This window comes from Cavia porcellus, unplaced genomic scaffold (assembly GCF_034190915.1).
Source record: "Cavia porcellus strain 051 isolate PalLab524CR breed Dunkin Hartley unplaced genomic scaffold, mCavPor4.1 scaffold_18, whole genome shotgun sequence".
Classification (NCBI taxonomy): domain Eukaryota; kingdom Metazoa; phylum Chordata; class Mammalia; order Rodentia; family Caviidae; genus Cavia; species Cavia porcellus.
Genome location: NW_026947501.1, coordinates 69,079,757 through 69,093,033, shown reverse-complemented (window position 1 = coordinate 69,093,033; position 13,277 = coordinate 69,079,757). Strand labels below are relative to the sequence as shown.

Below are 13,277 nucleotides of genomic sequence, written 5' to 3'. Positions count from 1 at the left end.
GAACTTTGAAAAAACTTAGGTAACCTCTCCTATATATTTTAAACTGACATCTGTAACTTTTCATCATAAGTTTAAGTAGTTGCAAAGGATATAATTTCCAGCATACTATAAAACTTGACATTTTAAAGTGAAACTTTTTATCACTCTTTTAATCGTATCCCATGGAATCTGAACAGCACATTTGATAGCCTCCATCATTTGTTGAAAAAAAATCTCTGACCTTTCTTACAGTTATAAATTTTGCAACCTTTCTTTTTCTCACTGAACTCCTGTTCCCATTTAATATCCCTTACATAATACCCTATCCCTGGTTAGGCTTGGAAATGTTACCCTGATTATTCTGTCATACTTCTGTGCAACAAAACTAGGTCCATAAATTGAAATTTAATTTTTAAAATATTCCACATGGTGACCAGAAGGCTCTACACACTCTGTTGTGACTTTGTGATATTAGCAGTACACATGGGTTGAAACAGAATACATTGTTTTGGTGGAAACCTTCTCCAGGCAATGTAGAAGTTGTATTTTTCTCAGTAGTAGGTTGTATGCAGTGGGAGAATATTACTTCTTTCTGGAATGTGACAGGGCTCAATATCAGTTGCAGTCCTAGTTTCACAGACAGAAGGGTGCAGAAGCCCTGTTGGCACGCAGGAGGAGAGCAGAATGCAGGTTTTGTTACTGCACTGCCGCCCCACGCAGTCTGGGAACTTTCCCCTGAATTACAGGCCAGAGCCAGCAGCAACTGTTTTTTATGATCTGTCAGATGACAACTCAGTTAGATCTTCCCTTTGTTATGTTGGTTGGAGAAAGCCGGGAACTCTGGGGCTTGTGAGAGGGCTGCTCACCCAGTCATTAGCAACGTTTGCTTCCCCAGTCCTTGGGACTGTGCACAGCCCTTCCTTCACCGTGTCTAGGGTGTCCAGGGCGAGGACTGCACAGCCTGCTCCAGGAGATCAGGAAGGGGGAGAGGGAGACTGTGTCGGGCACCCGGAAAGCAGAACGGCTTGGGACAAGATAGGTGGAAAGTGAGGCCCTAGACATCTGTCCCCTCAGAATCATGTGTGGCAGGGGCATGCAGCAGTTGCTCAGGGTGAGCTCCGCTCTGCAGCGTGCCGGGCCGGGGAGCTGGGTCTGCTGCTTTCAAGCCACAGTGTCCTCCGTAAAAAGTTGTTTTCACTGATCCTCAATAGAGGGAAAAGATTTTTGTAAAAATTTGACTCCAAGTCTGTAAATCTTTTACTTTGGAAACCTTATCCTTTGAAAAGATATAAAAGATAAAAATATTTTATATATTCCTGAATAGTCTCGTATGCAATAAGGTTAATTTTTAAGAACAAAAATAAAAACCAGTAGCGTTTTTGTAAACTCAGCAGCTGTGGCAAACTTGCTGGTAATAACACTTGCCTTCAGGTCTTTTTCTGTTTTCTCACCTCTGTTGTTTTAGGTAACTTTTACTGTTTTCAAGTAACCAGAGCCTGTTCAAAATTTATGCCAAAACAACCCTAGAATAGTTCTAGTATGTTGTACACCGGTGCAGTTTTCATATGATCGAAAAAACAGCGTGGTCGTTTGTCCCCTTTCTGCCTAGGAGGCTTTTGGAGCATCTGGCAGACAGTCACGGTGCTCACGTCAGAGGTCTGCGTGCGTGGCGTGCTGCTGTGTATGCTGAGAAACAGGAGCTGCAGGTGGGCGGCTTTCGATGCCTGCAACGTGCAGTTGCTCAGCGCTCGGTAGTGTCCTGGAGGTTTCTGTTTTTATGCAGAAAATCTAATGCAGATTTTCGATTGCCTTTTCAAGTGCTGCACTCCTGCAGGAAACCTTATCTTCATGAAAGCCTCTGGTTTTCTGTGAAGTCATAATTTCAAATCAGAATTTCCAGCTGTGGATTCTAGTTTTATGGAGCCTGAATTGAGAATCAAAAGCTAGGTTGTGTATTTCAATACTAGAAGTGACTGTTATCTTTCTTTGTGTAAAACAGTGTGGCAGTTGCACTTAAGTATTTCCAATTTGCAGGGTTGTTATTCATGATCTGTTCCAAGAAAAACAGATTGAGTAACAGCTGAGCAGCTCCAGGTGACTAGGTCGGGTTTAGTTCTCCCACCAGTGTCCTGCAGATCTAACCTGCCGTGTCTGCACCACGAAAGGGAACCCTAAAATGTCAGATACTCCCAGCAGCCTGAGGGGTCATTCTTCCGACTTCCCTGCATGTTTCAGATGAGGAAACTGAGGTCTTAATTTGCTCTACTTAGGGAAAATCATCACTAAGTTGAAGGCAAAGGATCTGGGTTTAGTTACGTTCTGATACGACGTCCCTTGTTTGCTGCACCTGCGAAGAGAGGCGGTAGCCTTGGCAGTACTGTGGGGGAGGGGTCCCTTGTGCCTAGGGCTGAGGCCAGGTAGGCTCAGTCCTAGGTAGGATCAGCTATTTTCTCACCTCTGTTGTTTTACTTAACTTTTACTGTTTTCAAGTAACCAGAGCCTGTTCAAAATTTCTGCCAAAACAACCCTAGAATAGTCTAGTATGTTGTACACCAGTGCAGTTTTCATATGATCAATAAAACAGCGTGGTCGTTTGTCCCCTTTCTGCCTAGGAGGCTTTAGGACTGAGTCCAGGTGCTGATCCCAGGTAGGCTGGGATCTCTTTGGCAATATGAATCAGTATTTGAAAATATTTCTTGTTTTTTACAAAGTCTAAGTTTTAATGTACAAAATACTCTGGCATTATAGATTCATCCCTGTGAAAAACTAAAAGAAACAACTATTTGCCCAACATTAGAAAAATAATTATTGTAAACTTAAGCAATGAGATGCTATTTAGCTTTTAAAGCTAATTGTTTGCTAGAATTTTTAAATGCATGGGAAGTACTCATGGTGTTGAGTAAAATAAGTGGGAGACAGAATCCTATGTGTAATATGGTTTCATTTACATGAAGGATACATGTGCACAAAGTGGGTAATACAAGTTTATTTCATGGACTGGTATTATGGGTTGATTTTTTTCTGCTTTATATTTTGCATATTTTGTAGGCCCTGCACTATAAGCAGAAAGTAAATTATAAATATTTTATGTATAATGAAGAAGTAACTTTCAAAAACAGTAATACAAGGTAACTAAAAAGTTATTTTAGAAAGCCAGTGAAGACAGGATTATAAATGTGTCGCCCCATCAGCCTGTGCTTGGTGATCACACACGTGACTGCCCACCTCCACTGCATGGAGCAGATTCCCTTGGTGGGTGACAGGGACCCACCTGGCCTGTGGGCAACAGGGTGAAACCTATCAATAACTGTTTTAATTAACAATCATTTTATTCGGAAAAAAATAGGTCTGTGCAAGTATCATTCCTCTTGAATGCACATGTCTTATTCTTTTGCTTAGTGGACAGAGTGGCTGCTTGCTAGTTCCTCTGACGGGAAGGTTCTGCCCTGCTGCTGGTGGTTTTTTCCCAGTGATTGCTGAAGTTTCCCTAACTCTGCTTCCTAGAGCACAGTGTTCTGTTGTGCAGGTAACTTGGCACAGTTTCTGTTCTCACCTGGCTCAAGTTTAATCATTAAGCCGGCTTAGCTGGTGAATAATGAGCAGTTGTGTGGAAACCAGTCCGAGAATACCTGTGAACCTGAAAACGCTGCTCTCCTCGGCACTGGGCATGGTGTGATCCACGCTGCTGTTTCTTTGCTGTGTGACACGGGCAAGCAGCTGTGCGTATTAAATGCTATTTTTTTAAGAGGTAAGCTTTTCCAGAGAACGGCATGGTTTGTTTTACTTTCAGAATTCTTTGAAAAATCTATGAATATTTTGAGGTCCTCAATTCCACTTTATAATTTCAAATTAATAACTTCTTACTACTGTAATTTCATACATTTTATACTACCCCCAGGAAACAGATATTTACTTACTTCAAATTTCTTATATTGATTTCAGTTGGTCTCATTCCACATTACAATTATGGCTTTCCATTCCACAAGGTATGGCGCAGAGTTGTGTTTCAGATTTGAAATGGGTCACGCATTAATAAAGCTACTGTTTTTAATTTGAAAGAAGGGATCTTTCAAGGAAAGTTTGTTGGGCACTAGAATAAATTTTTGAGATGCTTGTCTAACTGTAAATTCAGGAGCGCCTCAGATTGTTACTGCCCACTGTGAGGTAGCAGCCTTGGTGTGTTGGTTTGCCTGTCTGGCCTAGCTGCCGCTGTGTTCCTTGTGCTGCAACCGAGGTAGCCCACACTGAAGCACGCACGCAGGGTGAACTGTGGTCTGTGTGTAAAAACTACCTGACACTCCATGAAACAGGAACTTGGGCCTGTCGCAGTGTGAAGTTCCACAGCCTCCACCCTGACTGGTGGTTTTGTTCTGATGAATAGTAAGTAAGCGTCCTTAGGCTGTTTTACTTACAGAGTTCATGAACTCTTTGATTTGGGATTAGACCGAAGGTACAGTTTGTCCAAACGCATGTGTTTACTTTTATTTATTCAGTAAATATTTATGGGGTGCATACTGTGTACCAGCACCTGTGTTGATGCGTGAAGGTGTGTTGGCAGTAGTGTTAGCATTGTTTGTGGTTTATTACTGTTACTGATCTTATTTTCTAGTACTACCTGCAAAGAGAGTGTAAGACACTGAAAATCCATTTGCTTCTTTTTGCTTGGGGTACATGCCCCAGAAAAACAAGTTATTCTAAATCGAAAAACAGGCTTCCAAATTTAGAGGAGATCTACATAAACAATTTGCACATTTCTGGTAAAACACAGTGTGCACTGAGGTTCAGTGGAATGAAGAGTCTCCTTTTCTACCAGAGTGGTTCATTTTTGTTTTTTCTGCTTAATACAGTTATAGAAGTCTTACCTGACTGTTTTATAGTATGTGTCTGGCCACTTATAGTAATAAGTCATTTCACCTGTCTTGGATGCTGTGCGCCTTCCAGTGTAACCACCTGTGCGTACACTCTGGCCCGAAGCCTGCTGTCTCCTTAGATTTTTTGTGTGTTTTAGAAGATAAAATTTGTTTACTCTCATGAAAATAAGAGCTTCTGTTCTAGCTGTAGTTGATGTGCTCAGGAAGATGTGACAAAGGGGTTCTGAGAGGCCAAGGAGCAACCCGTTGCTGACAGAGCTTGTGGTTTGTGTCCAAGACAGTCCCCGCAGAGTGGCAGCCCAGAGGTCCTCAGGACTGGGGGTGGGAGTGTGACTGGGTTTGAGTCCTCTCCTGCTGTTTACCAGCTGAGCCACATTGAGCACAACCCTTAGCCACCGTGAGGCTAGGTTTCCTCACATATAAAAGGGATAACAAGCTTCCTCACGTGTAAAGTAGCACGAACTCTATATTAGGTCACTAGTGAGAATTAAGTGAGTTAATGGTGAGACCGGAGGGCCTTGTGCCTGACCGTGTTGTTTTCCAGGGCTGTTGATGTCTTGGCTGCTTTGCGCAGTGAGAGAGCATTCTGGGTACAGTTTCATGGCCTGGTCACTCAGTACTGATGAGGTTTATTGGTGATATCTTTTCACACAGCCTTTTCCACTGATAGTGCATTGAAATACCTTGGAAAATGCACTTTTATGACCCTTCTTGGCCTATTGTTAGTGATTGTAGGAATCCAGCCCACCTTGGGGAGTAAGACCAGGGCCAGGTTGTCCTGCACACATACCACCGGGGCCTTGCGGTTCCAGAGCCTGACTGGACAGTCTGAGTGATTTTCCACCCCTAGCCACTGCAGGGCCTGAGTTCTGGAGCCATTGTCCTCAGAAGCTGCGCTGGTGAGCTGCTGGCTGTGTGGACTGGATTCTGGGTGGGACGTGGAGTGGCCAGATCTTACACGCTCTGGCACTCTTCAGTGTTTGTTGTCTTACTTTTCTTGTTGGTAGCTCAAAGGAGTCTTTCCCTACCTCCTCGAAGGTCACATAAGGCCCTGTCCCACATGCCTCATTTCAAGCATCTGTTCTTTTTTGCGTCCTAAGCCTTAGAGATCAGAGATGAAATGTCAGTCTTCCTACCCGCAGGTCAGTAGGCAGCATCGTGCGTAAGCCTTAAGAATGACACACAGAAGCTACTGACTTAAAAATAGCACAAATATTCCAGGCCTCAGCCGTAGCTTCAAGAGCTGGGCAAGCCCGGTAGAGTGTGCACGCAGGATTGGAGAGGAGAGAGGCAAAAGTGGGGACCGCAGGAGGACCCAAGGCTGAGGCTGGTGGGGTGAACTGGAAAAGGTGGACCAAAGAGCCCTGAAAGATGTGGGTCCTGGGTGGCAGATTGGCTGTTGCACCGTGACAGGAGATCATGAGGAGCTATGAGGTTCTAGCCTGAGCAGCCAGAGATGGTCTCGTAAAGAAGAGCAGCCCGCTGGCATGGAAACTCCAGCCCCGGTCACACTGGGCGCAGAGCTGGGCGAGGGCCTGGGAGGCCTAGTGATGTTGGATGTCCATCTGAGTATGCTGGGCTTTCGCCCCTCTCTCACCCCTGGGGCTGCTGTTTAAGAATCCAGTGCTTCTCTCAGCTAACCCAGAGCAAGAATCTCTCATTCTCATGATCTTCTTCATACTTAAATGGGAGATTTCACGTTACTTGCTTTACTTTTCTCCAGAACTATAAAGAATAAATGAAAAAAAAAAAAAAAACTTCTTCGTTTGGAAAGTGTACATGTGCAAGTGCTCTTGATGGAGGTACTTAAGGAAATATAATTTGACTGTAAGATAAAACATGGAGTAATCTGATGAACATGGCTGTCCCCATTTACCCTCTCTATGTCTCCACTTGCTTAGGATAGCTGCAGGGCCCGTAGTGTGGTCGCACCGTAGTGCGCTGTCATTCCACTTGGAATTCTCAAGTGCTTTTTAACTTCTTCCATTGTTTGCACTAGGGTTCTGGAGGAACCTCCTTTTTAATAAAAAAAAAAAAATCTGTTCCAGTTTCCTGACCAAAATTCACTTACCTAAAAAGAAATTTTGTCATGTCATTTTTATGTTTAAAAATTTAGTCTGGTGCCACCATGGACGAACACCAAACTTTTTCTTTTTCCCTTTTGACTTAACCCTACAATGGAAATATGAATGGGGGCCATCTTGTGTCTCTGTGGTTTGCAAGAGAACATTCTAGTGGCTTTCTAGCTTTGGTCTGATACAGTGTGACAGGCATTTTCCTACATTCTTTGCATTTCACACACCTTTTGAGGCAAAGGCCCCCCCCATTTTAAAAATGTGGATACTGAGGCAAAACAGGTGAGATGAATTGGGAATGGCTACATGGCTCTTGACTATCAGAAGCTGTACTGGACCCAGGCAGTCCGACCCCACGGCCCCTGCTCAGTGGCATTTCTGTGTCACCTCCTCTGTGGTTCCCAGCTCTGGGAGCTTCCAACAGGGTGGGACCAAGAGGAGAAATAGATCTTACAAGGCTCTTGAGACCACTGCGGGCTTCTCCTTTCCCCTGCTGCCTCTCTTTCCTGGTCCACTAGGGTCCTCCTTCCCTATCTATGGCACAGGTCAAGGCCTCACATGTCAGAGTCCTTTATGGGTCAGCCCTGGGAGGAAGGTGTCCTTGCCCCCATGTGTGTTCTGCACAGTGTCTGGCAGTTTTTTATACACAGTGCTTCACTGTAAATTCCTTGGTGCGTGGTTCAGTATACTGTGGTTATTGGCATCAGGAGAGGTCCCTTAATGTCCAGAAAGCATGGAGAGTTAACTGGGCAGATCTAAGCGTGAGTACCTCTTCCAGTATGCCTGAGCCTCAGTCTTACCTACAGAATGAGAAAGATGTTAATACGGAGGATTGCTGTGAAGGTGACAGGAGATATTTAAAATATAGAACATTCTTTGTAATACAGTAAGTAGAAATAAATGTTAAATCTTTTCCTTGTAGATGAAGCATAGTATCCTTGGATATGAAAAATAACTCAAAAATGTACTGCTGAGCTTTCAGTCAAATGCAAGAAACCATAGAATTTCTGGAGCTAAAGTAGACTTTAGGGAACAGGAAATACAGTGCTTTGTTTCATAAGCAAGAAATGCAGCTCCGAGCAATGCCTTGACTGGGCGCACTGCGAGCCAGGTGAAGTCTTCCTACAGTGCTCACCCACACCACGTGCTGGCAGGGTTACAGACACTGGCCTGCAGTGGTCATCAGTAGCCTTCACTTCCTTTGTGTCATCTGTCACAGCGCACAGTGCTGTGTTCTGGAGGCTTCGGAGGGACTTTACAGACCCGACCTCCTGACTCCAGTGGGAGGTTTGCCTCTTAAGTAAAATCCTAAAGGAAACCACATGGATATGAGATCAAGGAGAGACAAAAAGATTACACACACATATATACACATGCACACACACATACACACCTTTTTTATAGGAGAGGAATAATTATGTATAAAACATACAGACCATGAATGGTTGAAAGTACACAAAGCTCTTCCTAGTTCATGTGTTCCCAGAAAAACGAGGCTCTTGTGTGTTGCATAACTTCGTGCTCGTGTCAGGTTAAAAACTGGAGGGAAATGAAGATATTCCGAAACACTGCCAGCAGCACATGGACGTTTTATCATTACTAACCATCAGATTGCAGAAACTTTAAAATGGCATTGTGCTTTTTATTTTAAATGTTATTTAGAATCACTTTAGCATAGATTTTTTTTAGCTTGTCATAATTTGAATTAAAGGTGAAAATTCATTGATACATATTATATTTAATTTAGAGGCTAATTGCTGAGGGAGTGTACAAATTACAGTGACAACAGACACATCATTTAAATCAAAATTCCTGATTCCTGTCCCTCTAACCAAACAATACAAAAAATTTTTTTGACCACAGAAGAATAATTTTTAGAACACAAACATGCTGTATGATCAGTTAAATACAGTACAGATTACTTATTATCATTAAAATTCCTCACCCTACACTTTCCCTTTCTGCACCTCACTACATATACTAAGATGTCTTGATTTCTTCTTGGTAAATTTTTCCTTTGTAAGACTGAAATTAACTGTGCATAGTAGGGAAAGGAAATGCTTGTTGAATTGTTTGCAAAAAGATAGTAAGTATTTAGCATTGTTAGCAGTGCCTAAACACCTATTTCTTGCCTCTTCAAACATTTTGGTTGCCTGAAATCAGAGATATTTGTAGTTTGGACTTTACTCATTGTGTATAGTATGCTGTATGATCACTTGACATTTATTTTGTACTTATTTTAGGACATCATCATCAATGCTTTCATTTCCAAATGGACAGGTTTTAAAAACATAATAAAGAGAATGTGGCAAACTTTAAAAATTACTCATCACAGAGAAATATGCAAAGCTACAAATTTAAATCTCATAAAAGTTAATCAAATTTGGTAGTACACAGATTTCCTTAGCATCTGAATTTCATAAACCTTAAAAACTTGGACATTTTAAAAATGTTGCAAGGGTTCATCTTTCCTGTCCTTGTATTTTCTCAGACCTCCTGGGGAGACAGTGGCACAGGACAGCCTGTAGACTCCTGCAGATGCCCCCGACTGCTTTTCAAGTCAGAAATGAGCTTGCATTAGTCCCAGTGTGATAAGCAGAAGCCGAGCGAGCATGTCTCTGTTGTCAAACGTGGGAAACAGAAAGCTAGTCATCACCAGGAAGTTGATTCATGTGTGGCTGGATCTTCGTGTAGAGCAGTGATGGCTGATATTTTCAGGTTCCCCATGAAAACAGACTTCCATCATGAGCCATTCTCCTCAGTGTTACTGTTAAACTATTTTCTTTGTTCTCCTCCTTTTTTCTGCTTATTCTTAAGATGATCTACAAGTACCGTTGGATCCTGTGGGTTTCACTTTCTTTTCCTACTGAGATTGACAGTGTCTATGGTCCTGGAGCAAATCGTTCCCAACAGAGTATTTACTTTCTTGGCGTACAAGTTCAAGAGCCGATTAACTGTGTTTGATTAATTTATCACAAAGAGTGTGTTACCTTGAGTTAGAACAATTTTACTCTGGAAAATTCTGTTCAAAAGAAGGCCCTTCATTTCTAAAAGCAGCGCTCTGATTTTAATTAAATAAGGAGCATTTTGTGAATTTTTTTTCCCTAAAGCTTAAGACTAATTTCTATGGTTACTAAGGATATAAATCTCTAGATCGCCTTAAAACAAAGATTTTTGTTCGGGAGAGAGTTGACAGCACCCTTTAAGAAAAGCTATTACTTAATTTTACTTTCCTAAGTTTAAACACATAAAAAATATTTGTAATGATACCCCAAAGGCATCATAAAAATGTAAAATAATTATACTCTAAAATATCTAAAATTACAGGAAATAGACCTCATTGTAAAAAAATGAGCTGGGATTCATGGCTGGAAAGTCAGGGAGTGACACACCTCAAAGCCAGAGTCTCTCATCAGACCTTTTCTTTCTTTCTTTTTTTAAAAAATGGTTAGAAAAAAATCTTTTCTGTTGTCAGTCATTCAGATTTTAAAATGCGTTCCTTCTATTAGGAAATAATTCTTTTCAGTTTCATTACCTTTAACTTGTTTTAGTGTGTGGAGTCTTAAACCCCCTGGCCCTGGGAGAGACAGATTTCTGTCTTTGGAATTAGAGAGAATCATTGAATTTGTGGATCAACTGTCTCACATACCCATTGGACTACTTTAAATACTATTTTTTAAAAGTCCATAGCCCAGTGTTTTAAGCAGCATAAATGGCTCCCAGTGTTTTACTTATTCAAGGTGTATTTCCTCTTTCAGTAGATAATGTTAACTGGTAAATTGTTCCCAGTTAAAAGTTCGACACATTTTAATAATGTAGTACAAAATCTGTCTTAGGCACCTCAAGGAAAAATCCTCAACTTTTTAAATAAATGAAATTATTACTTATCTTCTTTCCCAAATTAGCATCATGATATTTCTTTTGCATTTGTACTTACTAAAATTTTAACTGGGGCTTATGATACTCATAAAATGTTGAGACTGAAATTTGGAAAGAAACAACACTTTACATGTGATATGAATGTCTCTGAGACAAGCAGTGAAAATGTGCCTGACCCAGGAATGCTTTGCATTAAATGAGTTTATATTTTGGAAGCAAAACAAGGGAAAAGAAAACTACTTTACCTCCTTTTTTTTTTAAGAGACAAGAAAATGAAGTTGAATGTAGGTATTAAAAGTGCTATAGGCTGAATGTTTGAGCAACAAAAGTAAACACTGATTATTGCAAATGTATATTTGGGCCAATTTGCTTTTATCTTTCAAGCAAAACATTTCCCACAGTTTTGTGGGTTTTTATTTAAGTTGAGAAAACTTTGAAACTTTGTGTGAAAGTATAAATAAGTTTTGAAAAGTCATGATTAGAGTTTGATAATAAACATGCAAGAGCAAATTAGGAAACTATTAAAATCAGATGATTCATTTAATAATGTTTTCTCTAAAAATTTGTTCTCCAAAAAAGAAACTGTGATTTATGTGGATCTAGAACAAAGATTCTGACTATAATTTAAAATAAGGCTCTGAATTTTTCAGTGTGGATGAAGCTTTTGCTTTATTTTTTAGAGAGCTTTAATAATTGTTATAGGTATCTCCAAAATGACATTTTCCAGTTATGAGTTCAGATTTCATTGAAAACACAAAATGCTTAGTTTCCAATAAAATTTAAACTTTTTTTAAAAAAAATCATGTGGATGTTTCAAATATTTTACCTAATTAATGATTTGAAAAACTAGTTAAATAATTTAAATTGTAAATGCTGGTTTTATTTTTAAAGCTTTCATACTGAATTCTTAATATACAGTTCAAATATAGGCTTTAAAACATTTTGTGTCCAAGTAAAATAACTCCTAAAAGTAGAGTAAAAAAGTACTTCATTTGATTCTCAAAATCAAGATCTGCAATTTACTACTCAGGCCATCACCATTATTTCTAGTTGTTTTAATACCAGAGATTTTTTCTAGCAATTGTTATAGTAGGAACAAATTCTCATATGCTATTTTGAACACCAAAACAATGCTTATCAGACAAGTCCTCATTTTGTAAAAGCTAGCACCTGGTAATATGCTACAGTTTCTTTAAATTATAGGAGTTATTAAGTTTTATATTTTCATTTTTTCAAGCAAAGTAGAGTGTTTTCAGTGTTTTCCTGCATTTTTGTGTGGGCTTGTGTATTCTGAAGTACTTTGAAGTTTCATGCCTTATTTACTCCTAAAGAGACTGTAATGAGGGAAAGGAATCTATAATTTCTTGAGGACAGGAGTGATGAAGACAGCTCTGGCTTTTGCCTGGAGTTTGCACATTTGTGTTACTGGCCGAGGCGGCTACTCTGCTTTCATTCCCACCCACTCCGCTGAAGGGTTGCTGTGGAGGCAGGACTGTATCCCTTACCGAGTCCTTTTCTCAGAGCTTCGCCATAAAATGAGTATTCGTTCTTTGCTTTTGTTTTTACTAAGAGGGAAAACTACATCCGACGTCAGACCCCAGAAGACTTCTCTTTTAGGGGTCCCAGTGTGGTGGACGGCGCTTTCTGCGGAGTGTAAAGTATTGGCATCCCTTGTCAAGCGGTGCAGGCGGGGAACGTCTCCTCCCTTTGTGCTGCTTGCAGCTGCCTTTGCTGCTCGCCTGCTGATGTGAAGCAGAAACCAAGCGAGGTAACAGTTTTGATGGTGAGATTAGAGGTAGCCAGGCAGACTGTCTCCTGGCTTTTAGAGACCCTTCCAGGCTCAGGCCACCCCCTCCCTTGTTTAGATATTACTTGCTTTTTTGAGTTTCAGATTACAGGAGCAATTGATCTGCATGACCTATCTTAAGAACTTTAACTTTGCAGTGAAAACTTAAACCAAATGTATATTCTCAAGAGACAAATCATCTTAGAGCCAGGCTGTTGGCATTTTGGTGTACTGTACCCTTGGCTGGGGCACTACTGTGTGGTAGACAGCACCACCTGGTGGAAAGGATCATGTCGCCAGGGTCATTCCTTGGCTTGTGAAAAAGCAAATCTTTGTGTTGTTTCCAGCATACAACTTTAATTTTAGCCCAGAAGTCTTGGTATCTCGGTTTTATTTTGTGCTTTTCCCACTGATGCCGGTCCTTGCTGGTCTTATTAACATTTCCTTTTTTACCTGATGTGATGCAAAGAAAATAATTTTAATGTCAGTGAGAGCATTGTGTAGCCTTGGAGCTTTGTACTTTTGAGTGTGTTTGACCCCTTAGAGACTTGGTGGCGCAGGACCTGTCTGTTGCCAGAGCTCGTTCTGCCCTGTTCACCTGGCCACCTCCAGGGGGTGAGCTGCTGCGGCTTGTGCACAACAGTCAAACGTTTTGCTGCTTGTTACAGAGCGTGTGCTTTGCAAGCA

At 41.0% G+C, this 13,277-nt stretch overlaps 1 protein-coding gene across 3 annotated transcripts in view; it reads left to right on the top strand.

Annotated features, from left to right (window-relative positions):
- Stx18 (syntaxin 18) overlaps positions 1 to 13,277 on the top strand; it is a 92,034-nt gene that overhangs the window by 31,873 nt on the left and 46,884 nt on the right. Inside the window, exon 1 of one of the 3 annotated variants that reach the window (XM_023562658.2) lies at positions 3,595 to 3,727. The exons of the other annotated variants lie outside the window; for them this stretch is intronic. The gene's annotated coding sequence lies outside the window, so the exon portion shown is untranslated. Of the gene's footprint in view, positions 1 to 3,594; positions 3,728 to 13,277 lie in introns of those variants that run through there. 3 annotated transcript variants of the gene reach the window in all.